Raw genomic sequence first — 20209 nt, 5'->3', positions numbered from 1 at the left:
TTTGTGAAATTCATCAAACAGTAGACTCCTCATGTGGTGGCCAGCCTGTTAGCTATCATGTAGTTTTAGTTCCTACAGCTTTTCCATTGGCTGTTTTCCCACAGTCTGTGTTTGTATCTGCATCATGGAGACCATCTTAAGTGTCACTAATCAGTGAGGCACACATTTCTTCACACTCTCCTGTCTTTTTGGTTTATCCCCTCACATCCAGGAAAGCTCACCCTCCCTCAGTGACTGTGCCTTTCAGTGGCCCCCAGACAATGCTTCTCCCTGCAGTTCTCATGCCGTCTTCAGTAAATGCTTCTGATCTGATCTCTTTGGAAAAAATCACTCCCTAGAGAATTCTGCAGTAAATCCCTTAGTCTTATGAGATTTATTCGTTCAAATTTTACAGGCATGAATATCAAGACAGATATAAGTACTAACATCAACTTACACCAATAAAAAGTTGTAATAAGAGCTCATCCTTTTGAAATTATATTCCTACAAGCCATATGCTGTGCTCAGCACTCAACACACATTTTCTTATTTTTCCTAATAGTTCTACAAGGTAGGTGCAATTACAATTGCCATCCAGAAATGAGGAGAAGAGACAGACAGTATAAGAAGCTTGCCCAAGGTGTCCCAGCTAGCAACTGACAGAGGCGGGAATTGTATCAAAGTTTGATGATAAAGGTGATCTCCTCATCACCATGCTCCACTGTCTGAAAGGTGATTTGCAAGTATTGACTTCATTTCTGAGTTTGTAAGAGTGTGGGTCTAGATTATATCCCTTACCTCTTCTCTTTTTTCTTTTCAATTTAAAAATTTTTTTAAATTGGAGGATAATTGCTTTACAATGTAGTGTTGGTTTCTGCTGTGTAACGTGGATCGGCCGTAAGTACACTCATGTCCACTCCCTCTCTAACCTTCCTCCCGCCCCCCACCCCCATCCCACCCTTCTAGTTTGTCACAGAACACCAGGTTGAGCTTCCTGTGTTACACAGAAACTTTCCACTAGCTATCTACTTTATATATGTCTTAGCTCTTCTCTTGATGAGGAAGAGAAATAAATAGTAGTATTATTTCACTTGCCAAGATATGGAAGCAATGTAAGTATCCACCAACAGATGAATGGGGGATTTCTCAGGTGGTCCAGTGGCTAAGACTCTGAACTCACAATGCAGGGGACTCGGGTTCCATCCCTGGTCAGGGAACTAGATCCCACATGCCGCAAGTAAGATCCGGTGCAGCCAAGTAAATAAATAAACTCATTTAATAAAAATGAAAAAACAGATGAATGGATAAAGAAGATGTGATTCATCTATACAATGGAATACTATTACATAGTAGTAAACATATACTTTATATATAGTTATAAAAATGAAATTTTGTCATCTGCAAAAACATGGATGGACTTGGAGGGCATTATGCTAAGTGAAATAAGTCAGACAGAGAAAGACAAATACTGTATAATATCAGTATACAACAAACTAGTGAATATAACGAAAAGAAGCAGACTCACAGGTATAGAGCACAAACTAGTGGTTACCAGGGGGGAGTAGAGGGCAATATAAGGGTGGAGTCGTAGGTGATACAGAACTACAGGGTGTAAGATGGGCTCAAGGGTGTACTGCACAACATGGGATACATAGCCAATATTCTGCAATACCTGTGAATGGGAAATAACCTTTACAAATTGCATTACAGATTTTAAAACAATTTTTTAAAAGAAAGAATTTGGACATAAATGTGATCTGTCCAAACAGTCAAGATTTTGTAATAGCTGTGAACAGAGTGTAGCTTTTAAAAACTGTATAAAAGATTTTAAATTTTAAAAAATAATAAAATACAAAATTCTTGGTGTTCTAAGGACTGTCTCTGGAGCAAGATGCCAGGACCACTCAAGATGCAGTGCTCTCGCCTTGAACAGGGGGCTGGGACTCAGGTCTATCAGGAGTTCAACCGGGAGGCCCAGCAGGCCATGTATCGGGACCCAGAGCTAGCAGAGTATGGGCACCAGAGTGTGATGGGTTTAGGAGCGGATGGAGGTGGGGATGTGGAAGTGAGGGTGAAGCAGGTCTCTTGGAGAAGACAGGGAGAGAGGGTGGGAGAGGAAATGTGACAGGGCTCAGGGTGGGGGCAAGGTGAGGGATGATTTGCTTTGTAGTTTTGTTAAACATGAGCATGTTGCAATGCTGACGGTGGAAAATTAAAAGCTTGGGGAGGGGGTGGATGTGAATCAGCAAGGACCCTAAAGAGTCAGAACAAGGGAGGTGTTTGAAGCCCATGTCAGGATACATGTTTGCTGATGTCAAAGCCTTCTTGCACCTGTATTAGCCTATCACCTCCCCCGTCACTGTCTGCCAATCAGCCACTGTCAAGAGTGCCACGGTCAAGTGGCCTGAGAAGTTATGCATCTATAGTCAGAAACATGTTCCCCTCACTGGACGTAATTTCTTAACCCTATCAGTGAGGAAAGCACACAACACATGAAGCCAGAATACATATCCCCAGGCAGCCTTATATGCATGTGACAGTTTTTTTTTTTTTTTGCAAGAAACATCAAGTCTGTCTAAAACAGCTCTCAAGGGTTGGCCTCAGATTCCTGAAATAATGCACCATTTGGATAACTTTCCTAAAAAGTCTTGTTAAAAGACAAATGGGGCAAAACAGTCAGGAAAAAAGCATCCACATTCATTGCTGCGTTATTCACAATGGCCAAAAGGTGGAAGCAACCCAAGTGTCCATCAATGGATGAACAGATCAACAAAAGGTAGTATGTTCATGCTATGGAATACTGTTCAGCCCTTTTGAAAAAGGAACATCATTCTGACACATGCCACAATATGGATGAACCTTGAGGACACTACGCTAGGTGAAATAAGCCAGTCACAAAAGGATGAATACTGTATGATTCCACCCATATATGGTATCTGGAGTAGTTAAATTCATAGAGACAGAAAATAGAATGGCAGTTGTCAGAGGCTGGGGTTGGGAGGGGGACATGTGGCAGCGTTGTCTACTGGGTACCGAGTTTCGGTTTGAGAAGAGGAAAAGAGTTCCGGAGGCGGATGATGGTATGGTTGCACAACAATGTAAACGGAACTGTACACTTAAAAATAAGATGGTAGTTTTATGTCATGTATATCTTACCCACAATTTTAAAAAGCAATTTAAAAGGGGCCACCTGATCCCTTGTTCTTATTATTAGATTGGCTCAGCTTTGCTTCTCAATAAAGGAAGCTCAGCCAAGAGCAGGATGTTGAGGAGATGGATCTGGAAGAGCTGGTGAGAGGCAACAGTCCAAGGGTAAGTAATTCTCTGGGCTGTGGGATGTGCTTTGAGAAAGGGCAAGCCTTGAGTTCCAACCTGACTGAGAGGGATAGCCTTGTGGGTTCCTCAGGAGCAAGAGCGGAATCTGAGTCCCAGACACCTTGAGAAGCTGCTGCTGCTGCTAAGTCGCTTCAGTTGTGCAACTCTGTGCAACCCCGTAGACGGCAGCCCACCAGGCTCCTCTGTCCCTGGGATTCTCCAGGCAAGAACACTGGAGTGGTATTTGTTTCCTTCTCCAGAAGGTGACTGAGGGGAAGGAAAACAGCAGCCTTTATGGACTTGGCTTTACTGAGGGCCGCCTGGGCAGTGCCTTCCTCTAGGGGAGTAAGATTACTACTGTTCAGGCTCCGAGCTTGTTTAGAAAACCCTCACGCTGGTGGAAGGTAGACCTGACGCTGCATGTCAAAGTCAAGGGTGGGTCTGCGGGTGGTGGAGCCACGCCCATGGCCCGTGACCCTCTCAGTCTCATGCTTTCTTTAATCGAGCCAGCACCTCCTCCACCATCAGACCCTGGGAAAGGAAGCTGCTTGGCCACAGAAAACAGCATTTGAACCCTCATTAATGAGAGAGACAGAATTGTTACACTAGCATGGGAACACTCAAGGAAGGAGCAAATTTCATTTCCATGCATCTCTAGCTTGAATCCCAAGCTCAACATATGCTATTTTTATCAAATACTTTGTATTCTGTGACACGCTTTGCCAACTTTCTATTATTAGACACATCAGAAAAAAGTCCATGTTTGACTTCTCTTCCTTCTAACTTCTCCCTCCCCATTTATGGGAGGGGTGGTGGCTTGGGTGGGGGCCCTGTCCTTTCAACAGAGGGTAAGTGACAAGGAGATGACAGCCATCGGAAAAGTCACCTTGCTGCCAAAGCATCCAGGATAAGGGCTCTACCTCCTCTGCAAATGACATCTTGTCCTTGGTTCACCCCAGCCCAGATGGCACAGCTGATGGGATAGGAAAACATATGTATTTTAGAGTATTTACAGCACCGTTTCTTGCCACCCCCACTTCCTCTGAAGGAAGATTTAGTCTTGGCCAGCTAAGTTTTGGAGACTTTCTAGTGCAGACTGTAGGAAAATAGGGGAGGGGTTCTGAACTTTGTGATGCTGTGGGTTGGATAAGTTGATGGGTTCACTGAAGAAAAGACAGGAAATCACCTATTGGAGAAAGCAGAATAGATCAGAAGGTGAGAAGGGGGATGAGAGATAGGAGCCAGGAATTGCCTGAATTGGGAGGAATTAAGAGATAAATTAAGGGGAAATGGAGTAGCTGCTAGGTTGCTATGAGGAGAATTTGGGAGAGAGATGGGAGATTGTTCAGAAATGTTGTTTATATTATGATTGGAACCCATCCTCCCCTTGGCATTTTTAAGAGATTTCAGTTCAGACATAAAGTGGTCTTAAAGCTATTTTTTATATGAGGGCCTCAAGTTTATCTGGGCTCCCTTCATGGCTCAGCTGGTAAAGAATCCGCCTGCAATGTGGGAGACCTGGGTTCAATCCCTGGATTAGAAAGAACCCCCTGGAGAAGGGCAAGGCTCCCCACTGCAGTATTCCGGTCTGGAGAATTCCATGGACTGTATAGTTCATAGAGTCACCAAGAGTTGGACACAACTGAGCAACTTTCACTTTGATTAACTTATGGCTTCCCTGATAGCTCAGTTGTTAAAGAATCTGCCTGCAATGCAGGAGACCCCGGTTTGATTCCTGGGTCAGAAAAATCCACTGAAGAAGGGATAGGCTACCTACTCCAGTATTCTTGGGCTTCCCTTGTGGCTTAGCTGGCAAAGAATCCACCTGCAATGCCGGAGACCTGGGTTCAACCCCTGTATTGGGAACATTCCCTGAAGAAGGGAAAGGCTACCCCCTCCAGTATTCTGGCTAGTCCATGGGGTCACAAAGAGTTGGACATGACTGAGTGACTTTCACAAGTTTATCCAAGGCAGCCTGGACTACTGGAAGCTAGTGTTTAATGGTGCAGGAGAGCTACCCTTCACCCCACTTCTCCCATCAACACAGACTATAGTCTAGCTATTTCAAACTGGTGTCCTATGGGCTGGGTTTGGACCCTAGATGGGTCTTGTTTGGCTCATTGAGAGTTAATTTTTTAACCACCATTGAAAATTGGAATTTCACATTTAAAAAGTCTGCATTTCCTACTTCTCTTGGAAAGAAAAAACTGGAAAATCTGGCAACATGAGACTTTCATTCCCTAAAACAAAAATAGGTCCCTGCTCTCTGGTTGACCTTAGTGCTCGCCACTCACATAGTGTGCGCACATGTACATACACAGGGACGACTTCTTGAATCTACATTTCCTGCCAGCTGATCACAGCAGACTACATCACTGGGCTCTCCTCTCTTCCTGAGGACAATTAGAAAGTCTGGACCAAACGAGAATGAAATCAGCCTGAAGGCATCAAAGACAATAAGTTAATGAAGAATCGCCAAACCAAGTTTTGGGAAAAGATAGCTGTTCAAGGCAGAGCAGACAATGGCACCCCACTCCAGTACTCTTGTCTGGAAAATCCCATGGACAGAGGAGCCTGGTAGGCTGCAGTCCATGGGGTCGCTAAGAGTCGGACACGACTGAGCGACTTCACTTTCCCTTTTCACTTTCACGCATTGGAGAAGGAAATGGCAACCCACTCCAGTGTTCTTGCCTGGAGAATCCCAGGGACGGGGGAGCCTGGTGGGCTGCCGTCTATGGGGTCGCATAGAGTCGGATACGACTGAAGCGACTTAGCAGCAGCAGCAGCAGCTGTTCAAGGAGACAAGCCCCAAAACTAGGGGTTCTTCCCCCTTGGGACATTTACTGCTTCAGGAAGAGAGAGCTAAGAAACTGAAAAGTTAAGCAGTACCTAGGCAATTTTGCATGTTAAATGGGACAAAAGGTGGAATCCAGTGCCCACCAAAGAAGAGAGGCACTGTAACTCCCCATTTTAGGCAAAGACCCTGAAGGACTACACCTTAAGACTAGGCAAATCAGAAATAACCCCAGATTTTGTAGAGCCTCAACCCAGCTTTCAATGAGTTTAATTCTTTAAGTTGGATTAAGACTATCCTAAATTGCTAATATCCCCAGGTGTCTAGCAGAAGCAAATGTTAAGTACTGTCTGGAAGAAGATAACACCATAATGTCACATGTTACTTCTACTAGCAATTTTTCACATACAATTTGAGCATGAAAATACCCAGATACCTAAGGAAAGAAGACAACATGAATGAGATCCAACAGAAACAACTACAATAGAAACAATCCCAGAGAATTCCACTTTTGGAGTTACTGGACACAGACTTTGGAGATGTAAAAATACAGCAGAGAACTGTAAACTTAAAGGTGTGTGTGCGTGGGGGGTAATCTTGATTTGAAAAATAACCAAGTAGAAATTTAGAGTTGAAAAATACAATAACAAAAGTGAAGAGCTCAGTGGATGGCTTCAAAGCAGATTAGGCATAGTCACAGGGGGAACTGATGAACCGGGAAGTCAGTTAGAAGAAAACATCAGGATGAAACATAGACACAATGATGGAAAATACTGTGGAGAGAACAACAGATAAGGAAGATAAAGTGAAAACTGAAGTTTTAGAAAGAGATGAGAGAGAATAGGGCAATAGCAATAATTTGAAGAGAAGATATTTGAGAAACTGCCAAAATTGACTAAAAGCAAGCCACAGTTTCCAGAATCCCTGGGAACCCCAAGCAGGACAAATAAAAAGAAAACTACACCTAAGTATCCTGCCAATGCAGGAGATGGGGGTTCAATCCCTGGTACAGGAAGATTCCCTGGAGAAGGAAATGGCAACCCACTCCAGTGTTCTTGCCTGGAAAATCCCATGGACAGAGGAGCCTGGTGGGCTACAGTCCATGGTGTCACAAAAAAGTCATTCGCGACTTAGCGATTAAATAACAACACGACCTAGGTACGTCATAGTAAAATATATGAAAACCAAAGACCAAAAAAAAAATGTTAAAAGGAGCTATCACTACTTGAGAAAATGGAATAGACTGTTAGCTTACTTCTTGACAGAAACAATGGAAGCTAGAAATTAACAGAATTTAAGTATCTTTCAAGTACTGAAAGAAAATAAATGCCAACCTAGAATTCCATGCCCAGTGAAAGTAGCCTCTAATAAGAAAGGTTAAGACATTTTCAGGATTCTTTAATAGCTGCAGATACTAAAGCATCTTTAAGCAGAAGGAAAATGATTTAATATGATACATATAGATGCAGGAAGAAATGAAGAACAATGCAAAGGTTAATCTGAGGAAATCCAAATGAAGTAGACTCTACAAAACAACATGGCAATGTCCATTGGGGATTTAAAAAGTTATATTTTTATAACAAATACACGTAGTAAGGAGGGAGGACAAATGGAACTAAAATGTTCGGAAGTCCTTGTATTACTATGGAAGAAGACTGAAATGTTAATTAACGTTGTTATTGTTGATGGTTAGTTGCTAAGCCACATCCGACTCTTTTACAACCCCATGGACTGCAGCATGCCAAGCTCCCCTGTCCATGGGACTTCCCAGGGAAGTATCCTTGAGTGGTTGCCATTCATTGCCTTCCCAGGAGGTCATCCCGACCCCAGGAATGAACACTTGTCTCCTGTATTGGCAGGTGAATTCTTTACCACTGAGCCTGGGAAGCCCCATTAATTAACATTAGACTTTGATAAATCCAAGATAACATTGTGATTGCCATGATAACTTTAAAAAGAATAGTAAAAAAGTATATAGCTTGCAAGGTAACAGAGTGAAAAAATAGAATATTTAACCACTCCAAAGGCAAAAAAGAAGAATAAAAAGAATATAAAGCATGTGGGACAAGTGAAAGCATTTAACAAGGTGTAGATATGGACCCAAATATATCAATAATTACATTAAATATGAATGAAAAAATACTTCAATTATAAGCCAAAGAATACTGAACTGGATTTTAAAAATCTATATATTGTTTATAAGAAACACATCTAAAATATTAATTTAAAAAATGTTGAAAGGGTGGACAAAATACAAATATTAGACAAAATTATATTAATAGTACATATTAATGTAAGACAAAACATATTTTCAGGCCAAAAGCATTACTACAGCTAAAGAAGGATATATCAAATAATAAAAAGTTCAATTCATAAAGAAAATAGTGACTATAAATCTTGATTATAAAACTTGCACATCATACATTTTATGATGTAACTTCAAAAAATATGTAGCTAAGATTGACAAAAACCACAAGAAGTGACCAGATAAAGAAGTAAGGATGTAGAGTATTTGAATGTAGAGTATATGATCCGTGACCTTCCAAGCAAATTATAGGGCTAAAATTCTCTGTCTCATTTTATGTTAGGTGTGGCTGTAAGACTCATTTTGGCCAATGAAATGTGAGTAGGAGTAACTTCCAGCTGCTAGCTGTAACAGTAAACACCTCTCCCCTTTCCCTCCTATAAGTGGAGGGTTAGAGTTCCTTCAGTTTGGACCCTCAGTTGAGGATGACACGGAGCAGAGCTGCCTAGTCAACCTACAAACAGACATGCTGATGTTGATGTGTGAGAACTAGACCTGTGTTACTTCATGTGTGTGCATAGTTGCTCAGTTGTGTCCAACTCTTTGCGACCCCATGGACTGTATGTAGCCCACCATACTCCTCTGCCCATGGGGTTTTCCAGGCAAGAATACTGGAGTGGGTTGCCATTTCCTTCCATGGGGAATCTTCCTGACTCAGGGATCAAACCAGCAACTCTTATGTCTCCTATATTGCAAGCAGATTCTTTACCCGCTGAGCCATCATGGAAGCCCTTGTTACTTTAAGTTACTGAAATTTGGAGATTATTTATAAATGTCATGTAACCCAGTCTATCTGAATTAATACAAGTAGAAAAAGCAAAGGACTGTTTTACAGGCACAGAGGTAAGCCTGTCTTGTACGAGTGTGGTGTGATACAAGTTCACCTGACTTAAGCTCTGGGGAGGTGGGGTGGGAACAGGGCTGGGGCAGGAAGACCAGCTCCCAAGAAGGGCCCATGAAGACTGTCTGGCAGCAAATTCTGAAGAACCTTGGATTAACAGCATGGAATAGATACTGTGATGGAAGGTGATAATAACTGAGAGGATGAACTAGGGAGAATCTAGGTGGTGTTAAAGGAGGAAATCAGGTAGGGAACTTTTCCTGATGAACATGTTAAACATTTTCCCCCACTTCCTCGAAACAGACATTTAAAAAATTTGGTGAGAATTTTCCCAGCAATTGCATGCACAAGTAAACACTCATAAAAACCAATTTTTTAAAAAATCAAATCAACTACATTCAATCTGCTGTTCAGAAAAAATTTTCCAGTTAATATCTTCACGGTTATTTTCTGAGTCATCTCAAAGAAATTTATCTCTTTTCTTTTTTTGGCAGCCCAGTATTCCACTGTATGGATGCACCAAATTATGAAGCTATTTCCCTGTTGACAGACATACAGTTTCACCATTACCTTATTGCAGTGACCAGATTGTGAATAATATCCATAGATTTTTATCTTTTTTTCTACAGGCAGCCAGACCAGTTTTGCCCACCATTCTAATAGTGAAAAGTTTAGGCTGGGTAACATGAACACAATCAGGCCATTGGAGGTGACAATTTTGGTTAGGGAGTGCCTGGTATGCCTTGATTACCCCCAGAAGAGTGTCTCAAACATAGTGGGTACCCAATGAGCACCTGCTGAATGAATGAATGGACGGATGAATGAATCCACATCCAGGGTAGACCCTTACTGGGCCTTCCCTGCCCTCTCAGCATCTCCACCACTGACCTTAGGGCCAGCCTGGACACTTTGCTGTGCGGTGCTATCCTGAACACTGTAGCATGCTTAGCAGCATCCTTTGCCTCTACGCACCAGATGCCATGAGCACAACCCAGCTGCAGCAACCAAAAATGTCTCCAAAAATTGCCAAATATTCCCTGGGGAAAATTTGCTTCCACTGATTTTCAATATGGACTGTTTTGTGTAAGAGTAAATGCCCTTTCTAAAACACAACTGACTCGGCAAAGGTTGATCCTACTTCTTGCCAATCCTGCCTCATTAAAATGCCCTTTCTTCCTGGATTTTCATATAGATTGCTGAATACCTTTTTCTGAGTTCAGATCTTATTCCTGACATCTTCACCATGAGTTAGGTCAATCTTCATTATATAGTGTCATCATACATTGACATTATATACATATATATGTTATATACATTAATACATTAATGTATATATACATTAATGTTTATATATATATATATATTATATACATATAATCCTCATTATACATTGTCTCATCACTGAATACCCTTCCTTGGAAGTACTTACCAAAGGTGAATCCTTACATTTATTTGAGAAATTACTAAATTAATCTATTTCCCTTCACTCAACTCCCTAGAGGGACTCATAAGTAAGAAGTTGGCATATCACATGTCAGTTCTTACTCATCATTTTTATATCTAGTGCCTAAAACAATTCCTGACACATAGTAGATGCTCAATGGGTGTTGGATGGATGGGTGGTTAAGATAGATGGATGGATGGGTGGGTGGGTGGATGAGAGCAAATTATCAGTCAACAAGGGCCACCCTAGGCTACAATGGGCTTCACCCATTTTTGCCCCTGTGCCTTCTAAAGCAATTATGAAAAATTATGTTATCTATACTCACATTTAAAAATTGATGCTAAATGGTCACCACCAAGTTCATATGGAATTAAGATAATAACTTCCAGCATATTATAAATATTGGATTTAAAAAATTAAACTCTGATATAATTCTTTAAATGTACCTATTAATCTATTGTTATTATTTCCAATATCCTCTACAACTTTCACAGTACTCTCCTTCAAGTTCAAGGGATGGAAAAGAAAAATCTGTGAAATTTAAAATTGCCTTAATTAGTTATTGAAGGAAGTTGAGTTAAATTATTAAAGGAACCTTTTTGTCTGGGAACTTGGACCTGGAAATTTTCACATTTGGGGCTATGGCTCCTGAGTTAAGATTTGTGAAAAGTGAGGGGTATGCTTTCCAGTAAGGATAGGATTATTATGAACACAGACATTGTTCTCAGGCTAACCAGTTTTAGGAAAAGATACCTTATAAAATCTGGGAACCTGGAAACGGGTTCTCTAAAAATATTCTTTGGTGTGCCCATTGGAAAATCTTTAAGACCACCATTCAGGGGGTAATTCATACCAGTGGCCAGCAGAGGGAAGTATTGTACAAGCTGCTAGGCTCTATCTCCCTGGCTCTCAAGTTATCAGAGAGAAAGGGCAATTCACCTTGGATGCAGAGGGGACCGCAGCTTGGGCAGTTCAGCCTAGTCCTTTCTGGTGTCTTGTGTTTGCACAGTGAATTATTCATAGGAAACTGGCTCCACAGAGAATGGAGGCCCAAGACTCTCCATCCTGCACCTTGAATCAGGGCCTGGGACTGTAAACCTTATATCTTTCTCCTCTTCAAGAACTGAGTTTGAGAAAAGAAATTGAGGAGTGAAGTCATGGATCTGAATCAAACGTGGGTTTTTGTTATTCTTATGAGATGAAAACAACAGTGAAATTTCAATGATTTATTGATTCAGGAGGCAGGGAGCAAAGTGACTGAAAACTCCTGCTCTGGAGTCGGCCAATGGGGCTGGGATCTCTCTTCTTGGCAAGCTCACCTTCCTGGCCTCTGCTTCTCTGGCTGTCAGATGGGAACAGGATTACCTTCTCCACAGAGCTGCTGTGAGGATAAATGAGATAACGCGAGAAAAGAGCTCAGGATGGGAACGGCATTTTGCAAGGGCTCAAGAAATAACTGTGGTGATGGCGAAGATAATGATATGGAACTGGCATTTTGTCAGGCATGAGCGTTTCAGAGCTTCCCATTTAGGCCTGAAGAGGAAGAATCAGAAGTGAAAAAAACAAGCTATTTACATATTGTAAGTTTTACAAATCCAGGAGTTAGAAGCAGAAGCAGCCAAAGGAAACAGGCAGAATCAGAGATTCAGAGTTACAGCCTCGCTCCTCCATGTCACTCACAAGTGCCTTCCAGGGCTGAGGTCCCACCCAGTGTTGTAACAGGGTCTCTGTGTCTACAGCACTGTGTAGATGATGGCTATACGTGTAGCCTCAGACATAGAAACAGTGACTTTGTTCATTGGATAGATCCTCTGTGAAACCTTAAAGGGTGGGGATGAATCGGTTGAAATAAAGTAGTAATTTAGACTCATTGCTCAGATATATTAAAAGTAAGGTTTAGAGCAAGCCCCGCCTCCCCCTCCTGCCTTACGTGGGGAAAGGTAACAGGGACAGTTCAGAGACAGGCATGGAGACAAGTTGGATGGGATAACTGTCCTTTCACCTGGCAGCTGTCCAGCCCTCAAATAGCTCTTGTGTTTGGTCCAAAAATAAGATCACATGAGAAGGGGAGAAATAAATACGCAAGTATTCGTCCTTGGGCTTTCTGTGGGTCCACTAGCCGCTCTAGTAGGGCCCCAAGAGAGTGGCTTCACGCCACACTCCGCTGCCTCCCTCCCCAGGCTCTGCAAGGCTGGGGAGACAACCTGGAACAGGGCGCGTGTGGTGTGTGGTCTGCACATAGCCCGCCTCTGGGGGCTCCCCTGAGCTCCATACACATCAGAGAGGGAGCAAGAGAGGACACGCAGACCCAACCGTCTGGCCCCTAGGGGAATAAGGGCATCGCCTCCTTTGGTGAAGGCCACTCCCTTCTGATGGAGGATGGGAACTCCCTTCCTCCCGCAGAGGCCTGCCTGCTGCAGTCCTGCTAGGACAGTGTGGACGCCGTAGGCTGCCGCAGCTGCTAGCACCCCAGAAAGAAAGCGCCCCAGAGTCAAAGCAGCGGTGAGTACATTCGTTTCTCCAAGGGGCTCAGATTACTGTGGACTTTCTGCTTGACTTCAGGCTTTTGCTCTGCTTGAATGCTCTCCCCCACCCTCTTCTCCCTGACCTCAGTCAGTGGCAGGCTCGAGTCTATGTGATGGATGCTGGACTGAAACATTCCTTGTACTCCCCTCTCTCATTCAGACACTAGCTAGATTCCGGAAAGAACTGGGTGAGTTGAATTCTTAGCAGGGAAGCAGGAAAGGGCTGCTACCAAGTGAATTATCTTTGCTGAGATTCAAGAAGATATTTCCCAGAAAATCATTAACAAATCCCATTACGGTAATATTAATGCTTAGTTGTTGTTTTTTGTTTTTTGTTTTTTTTTTAAAAGCTCTGCATCAAATAGGAAATAAAAAAAGAAAAGATGCCAGCTGATTCCTTGTAATTGGGCAAAAGGGAAGAACACAAATGAGATCGAAAAGCATCTGCAGAGTTTCCCTTCCCCTCACCTCCTCCCTATCTCCTGACGTCTTGGAACCCTGCAAAATACACTTAACAGATCCAAAAATTCTTCTCTTCGGAAAAAAGCAAGGGTTTGGGGGAGAACTGCTCTGTAAGCAGAGTCAAGGGAAGAAGAAGAAAGAGTTTTTTCAGAGTCTTGTGTTCTCTTCTTAATGTCTCTGCCTCCCAAGCACGTGACATGTACCTGTGCCTGTTTGGAGGTACAGAGAGATGTCTTCATCGCTTGCATGCACATACTGTTCTTCCTTGACACAGCTCTTGACTATGAATGCTATGTTAAGGGTAAGCCAACAAAATGCTAGTGGGAACAAGATAAATCCTTGAATAAATCTAGATTCTTTGAGTGACAACGGGCTGAAATCCAATTTGAAGAGACTTACACAAAAAAAGAAAGAGGAGGGGTGGAAATGTTTTCCTCATGTAACTGAAACGGCCACGGTTTTGATTTGGTAGGATCCAGGTGTTCAGACGATGGTGTCCTGAATCTGTCTCAGAGTCTCTATTTCTTGCTTTGCATCCTTGGATCATTCCATTTCCAGGAAGACCCACCCATCATGGTAGAGGATGGCTCCCAGCAGCTCGGGGCTGATACCCTACTGGTACAGCTGCCCTGCAAGAATGGGTGCTGTCCTTTCCCAAGAGTTCTAGCTGGGATCTCATTTCACTGAACCAATGTGGGAACTGTGTCCAGCCATGCCACAGGGGTATAGTCATCACCATCCAAAACCAAATGACCTGAAAGCAACGAAAGGCTGGTCCCAAAACAAGAAGGGGTCTGGATGCAGGACAGCTAGGGTCAACAGTTACCACTTTGTACTGCTTTTTTGGTGACCATTCAGATTAAGAGCCAAAACTCCTCCAACATAGCCCCTCCTCTTTCCTCCCTCTTAAGAGTTCACAAAAATGTATAAGTGACAGAAAGTCTCATAGAAAAGATAATTAATAGAACAGGTGACTAAAAGATCCCATGGTATGCCATCCCTAGAGACTCCTGGGAATGGGAAAGACATTGGAAGGCTTGTCTCTGGCTCAGTCCCCAGACCACCCACCATGCCCAGAACCACTGGACCCCCAACCTGGCTGTGCTCACAGGGGTCTCCCTTTCCCCTCACCCACTCTTGTCCACTTCTGCCTCCCTCTGCTCTGCTCTGCTGATGGGAACCCATCTTGCCTCTCAAAGGGTGGCCTCTGAAGTGCCTTCCCTCCGACACCTCATCTGGCCCATCCGACCTTCTCTGTTCCTCTCTTCTCTGAGCTGGGGCAGTGCTGACCCTCAGCATTCCATCACTGTTTACCTGCTCTTTAAGAGCTGCATGTATCTTCGTTTCTCTCCCAACTTGAATTGTATATTCCTGGGGAAAATTAAGTTTCATCCCCAGCCCTACCTGCTGTGTCTAACACATATTAGGTGCTTCCAATTAGTAAAAATAAATAAAAAATAAAAACAGCCTCCCTGAATAGCTTGGAGGGGTTTCCCTGGTGGCTCAGTTGGTGAAGAATCCACCTGCAGAGTGGGAGACCTAGGTTCGATCCCTGGGTTGGGAAGATCTCCTGCAGAAGAGAAAGGCTACCCACTCGAGTATTCTGGCCTGGAGAATTCCATGGACTGTATAGTCCATTGGGTTGCAAAGAGCTGGACAAGACTGAGCAACTTTCACTTTGTCACTAAATAGCTTAGAGAGGATGGTTAGATTACTTGAGATCCTTCATTCTTATTTTGCAAGTAATATAATAACTATGACAAACACTGACAGAGCTCTGATAGACTAGAGACCCTATGGGCATCTTCTCAGTAAGTCCCCACACTGACCCTGTGAAGTAAGTACCACTATTATCCAGACATTTACTTTAGTCTCAGAGAACTTAGTCACTTGTCCTAGATCAGACAGCTAGTAAGTGGTGGTCTGGAAGTTAGAGCCCAAGCAAGCCTGCCATCTTGTTTCCTATTAAACTCATTAATTCCCTGTTTATCGATAGCACTTTCTGCTGCCTGATTTTAAAGAGTGAAGGGCACAGGAGATTGGTCAGAGACCATGAGGAAGCTCAAATATTCTAGCCTCCTCTCCTGCCACCTGTGCTCCCAGTGCCTCTACAGGGGGGTCTTTATTAGACTGTATCCAGGGGTGAGGGGTCATACCCTTACCCAAGAGCCAACAAGAAGGTCAAGGGTACAGGAATTTTACAAAAGGAGGTACTTTTATTAGAGTAGTCTCTGGGAAAATGTTAGCTGGAGGGTGGGCTTTAGAATTTGTTTGCTGATCTGGCTGCCCATCACTGAGCAAGGCCCTGACCTTTCTCCTGCCCTCTGAGCAGGGTGACCAAGCCAGGGCCTCCTGCAGAGGGTGGTCTGAAGGATTTAGAATGCAACCAAATTCAGATCGCAGAGGAAACCCAAATCTCAAGTAAACAGTATCTGTTTATACCCTCTGTGCCTCTGCACTCACCCACTGGCCTCTTGGCTGATGCCGTCACCTGTGGTGCTGGGGAGCCCCTGCCTGGCCTGAGGGTATCTTGTTTCTCTGATACACAGGAACCTACTCCTGTGGGATAGTATCTTCTCAAGAGCAGATCCTACTGGGTTTATGTCATTAATCCTCACAGTATCCCTGAGAGGATCAGAGAGCTGGCTTCCTCACAAGTGAGGCTCAGTGAGATGAAGTCACACCCCCAATTACACAGAAGCAAGGAGGGCTCAAACTCAGGGCAGAGGAGTTCTGAAGTCCTTAGGATACCAGCCTTCTTGCTTCCCCAAGTGATCATGATAGAACAAAACAAAAACGAAAAGAATTATATAAGTTAAGTAAAATGTTTTGGGTAAATCTTTAAGAGAAAAACCTTTACTAGACTCAAGAGAAATAAAAACATGTTAACATGAAAATTCGGACACCACACATTCACAGCACCATAAGTCTTGATATCTAAACAGAGGAAACAAGCCAAATACCCTTTAACTGATGGACGAATAAAATGGGACACATCCATACACATGAAATACTCAGCAATAAAAAGGAATGGCATTCTGATAAATATGAATCAGGCTACAATACGGATAAGCCTTACAGACGTTATGCTTTTTAAGGAAAAGAAACCCATACTATGTGATCCCATTTATACGAAATGGCCAGAACAGGAAAATCTAGAGAGACAGAGAGTAGACCGGTGGTTGTGTGGGCCTGGCGGGAGTGGGGAGGGGATGACGAATGACTGCTAATGGGTGTGAGGGTTTCTTTGGGAGATGACAAAAGTGTTCTAAGTTAGAAAGTGGAGACGGTTGCACCACTTTGGGAATATGCTAAAACCACTTAACTGCACACTTTAAATGGATGAACTGGATGATATGTGAACTATATCTCAATAAAAATCTCTCAAAAAAAAAAAAAAGAAACCCCAAACCATGGCTAATGAAATAATTAACGAAGTGACAAAATGGCTTTGTTGAAGGATGTAGTCTTACCCTGTCTGCTCTGATAAGCTTATGTCTCATCCCACTGAGCTTGGCTATAGGTCCCCCAGACAATTCAAGTGGAAAAAATATAGATGGAAGACACAGGATGCAGATTTCTCCCTGGAATTTAGACTAGATGGATCGTATTCTCCTCTTTCTTGTAAAGATCATTTTAAGTTTTATGGAATCAATCTCACTACTCTATTTTTGTTTCTGGGTTTCAAAATATGCTTCAAAAAGCATTCTCCAACCTAAGATGGGAAACCTTATTACCTAGTGATGTCCTCTAATGCTGTCCTCTAAGGTTTGTCTCATTACATTTAATAAATTTTTATTCATCGGGAATTTAACAAATTGAGGATCCAGGTTGTCTTTGTTTTGCCAAGTACATAGCCAATGATTAGATCAGGAGTTTTTAAATTTTAGATCAAAATGGATTTGAGGTATCTTGTAACTTCCTGAAATTCAATATGAAAATATATGTGTGTGTGTGTGCGTGTGTGTGTGTGTTGTATATATTGCAATGCACTGAGGTGTAAGCCAAGTCAATAGGATAGTTGTTAAACAAATACAGGGGAGACCTGAGTACTTACCCACAGGGAAAGTACTCTGTCACATGTCAAGCGAGAATCCCACCACCTTTGGCTTTGAGGTGTTACTAAGGCAAAGAACAATAAATGCCTCTCACTGGTTCCCCCGGACCTGTAACACTTTAGGTTTCTAATCATCTGCTGACAAATGAATGGAGCTAATACATCACTTTAGCTGACAGAACTTGGAGCCCTCCTATCACAAAGAATTGGAGGTTTATAGTCCAGTAAATATAAATGATAAACTGAAAATAAAACTGCCATTCCAAACAAAGTAGCAGATCCTTCTGTGCAGACTTGTGTATTCACATAATAAATGTATAAGCAACACCCACCGTGTAGCTGGCACTGTGCAGACTGTGGTTCTCAAAGTCTGGCCCATGGGCCAGCAGCCTCAGGATCGCCTGGAACTTGTCAGACATGCAAACTCCCAGGCCCACTCCAGGCCTTCTGAAGAGAAACTCTGGAGTTGAGGTCCAGTCATCTGTGACTGTGATGCACATTCAAATGTGAGAACCCTTGGTCTAGGTACTGGAAATATAAGGCTGAACAGACAAATAAAATCCCTGGCTCTTCTCATGGACATTACATTTTAGTGTGTGTGTCAGGAGGACACACAAATAAGTCAACAAATAACTGAACATGATAATTCTCAGATAGTAATAAGATCTATGAAGGAAAAGAAAGATAGATGAGAGGCTAATTTAGAACAGGTGGTCAGGGAGGAGGGTCTGAAGTGAGACTAGAATGATGAGGAAGAGACAGCCATGTAAAGAATCGAGGGGCAGAAAAGAAATCCACGCACTTCAGGGGGAGGGCACGGGAAGTGTAAAGGCCCTGCGGCAGGACCACACGTGGCTTGTATGAGGAGCAAGAGGCTGGAGCACAGTGAGAAACGTATCAGGGACGGACCTGAAGGTGCCGGTGGTGACAGCAAGCTTAGCTCTTGTTCTTAGTGCCAGAGAAAGGCACTGGGCAGTTCTGTTCAAATAGAAACACAATCCCATTTACCTTTTAGCAGGATTCCTCTGGAATGAACTGTAGAGGGTAATGGCAGAAGCAGGGAAGTCAGCAAGGAGGTACCGCAACAAGCCAGGCAAGGAACACTGGCTCCTGGATAGACCAGACCTACATGCAAAGATCTAGTATTAGGTGAAAAACAAACAATGCAGGACCCTCTGCTTAGTAAATCGCTTTTAAACAATACACTCAGGTGTATAAAGACATTTTTTTCCCCTCAAAGGATCCAGAAAAAAAGTGAATAACAATTATCTTTGGGAAGAAGGGGGTTAGTGAGGGTCATTTTGTGCCTCTCTGTATACTGTACATTTTTTATATATACACAAAGCATTCCTTTTATTTAAAGATAAAATATTTTAAAGTAAAATTGAAAAGCTGAGATCGAGGAAAACATTGACTAGGCAATGGGTACCAGTATCAGAAAAAGAAAGCCTGCTTCTCATGGGTGTGACCCTCTCCAAGCATCCTCTCCTGTAGTCGCTGAGAGCCAGGCCGACAAACAGGGCCTAGTTCCTGCTCTTGGGTCACACTGAGATTTGAGCAAGGCACCTTCCCACTGGAGAACCTCTGGACCCCGCTTCCGTCCTGTAGCTCTGGTCGTGTTTGTGTCTGTTGGGTCTCCTTGGGCAGCTAATACAATTTCCTGTGAAGGTCTGCTGTGTTTCCCTGTGGCCTGTTTGTCAAATTGCTTCCCTCCGTCATCTCGGCACTGGTTCACCAGGAGGCCAGCGTGCCCTTCATTTAATTGCATGATTGAGCATAAACAGAAGGAAATACTTTGCTGTGGGGAGAGAGACAGGCAGGCAGCATCTGATTTCTCCTGTCAGCTGATTAGGATTTTTTGAGTCCAAACAAGGTCAAACGAGATTAGAAAGAAAATGCAGTGTCCGGTATGCGTTTCATATAACTGCATTGTTTATGTAAACAGGATGAATGACAGGGAAACTTTAAAGCAAATATTGAACATCAGCCTCAAGACTCAGAGACAAGAAGCCAGGGCTTATGTGTTATGACGGGAGAGAAAGAAAATTTATTTCCTGTGGACATTTGGAGTCCTGTTGAATCTATCATGCTCTGATTCCTCTCATGTTGGTGCAGTTAAAAAGTGATAGCTTTATGTCTGATTTTCAGAGGCACTGAACACAGAATAAGAAAAAATTATAGAAATGCCACATTTTACTTTTCCTGTCCTTCTAAAGCTCTTATAAGAGGTTTAGAACCACTTTCTGTAATAGTAACTGCTGAAGTGCTTGGTAGTAAGTCAATCTCTCAGGTCAGGGAAGGAAAAATCTCAGCTCCAGTACCAGCCACAACATTGTAGACAGGGCTGATTCTGGCCAAGGCCACACCTCTGTGGATAAACCTACCAGACTTCTACTTGGATTTTTGTTGGTCCTCCAAATCTGTCATTTTCTTGTTTTCTCAGACCTACCCTCTGTAGTGCTAGTAAGTGCACATGTGAAGTTTTAA

At 42.9% G+C, this 20209-nt stretch overlaps 2 protein-coding genes across 7 annotated transcripts in view; one reads left to right on the top strand and one right to left on the bottom strand.

Moving 5' to 3' along the window:
- LOC109562158 (uncharacterized) overlaps window positions 1-20209 on the bottom strand; it is a 446088-nt gene that overhangs the window by 54783 nt on the left and 371096 nt on the right. For both annotated transcript variants that reach the window (XM_070792111.1, XM_070792110.1), the window contains one exon: window positions 18731-18847. The gene's annotated coding sequence lies outside the window, so the exon portion shown is untranslated. The remainder of the gene's footprint in view (window positions 1-18730; window positions 18848-20209) is intronic.
- Window positions 12779-20209, top strand: part of FGF1 (fibroblast growth factor 1) — a 107030-nt gene continuing 99599 nt past the window's right edge. For 2 of the 5 annotated variants that reach the window (XM_019965155.2, XM_019965156.2), the window contains exon 1: window positions 12780-13180. The gene's annotated coding sequence lies outside the window, so the exon portion shown is untranslated. Of the gene's footprint in view, window positions 13181-20209 lie in introns of all 5 variants that reach the window. The other 3 variants (XM_019965152.2, XM_019965154.2, XM_019965157.2) reach the window with 2 other exon arrangements.

Source organism: Bos indicus, chromosome 7 (assembly GCF_029378745.1).
Source record: "Bos indicus isolate NIAB-ARS_2022 breed Sahiwal x Tharparkar chromosome 7, NIAB-ARS_B.indTharparkar_mat_pri_1.0, whole genome shotgun sequence".
Lineage (NCBI taxonomy): Eukaryota > Metazoa > Chordata > Mammalia > Artiodactyla > Bovidae > Bos > Bos indicus.
The sequence above is the reverse complement of the archived record's forward strand: the minus strand, read 5'-3'. Positions and strand labels throughout refer to the sequence as shown.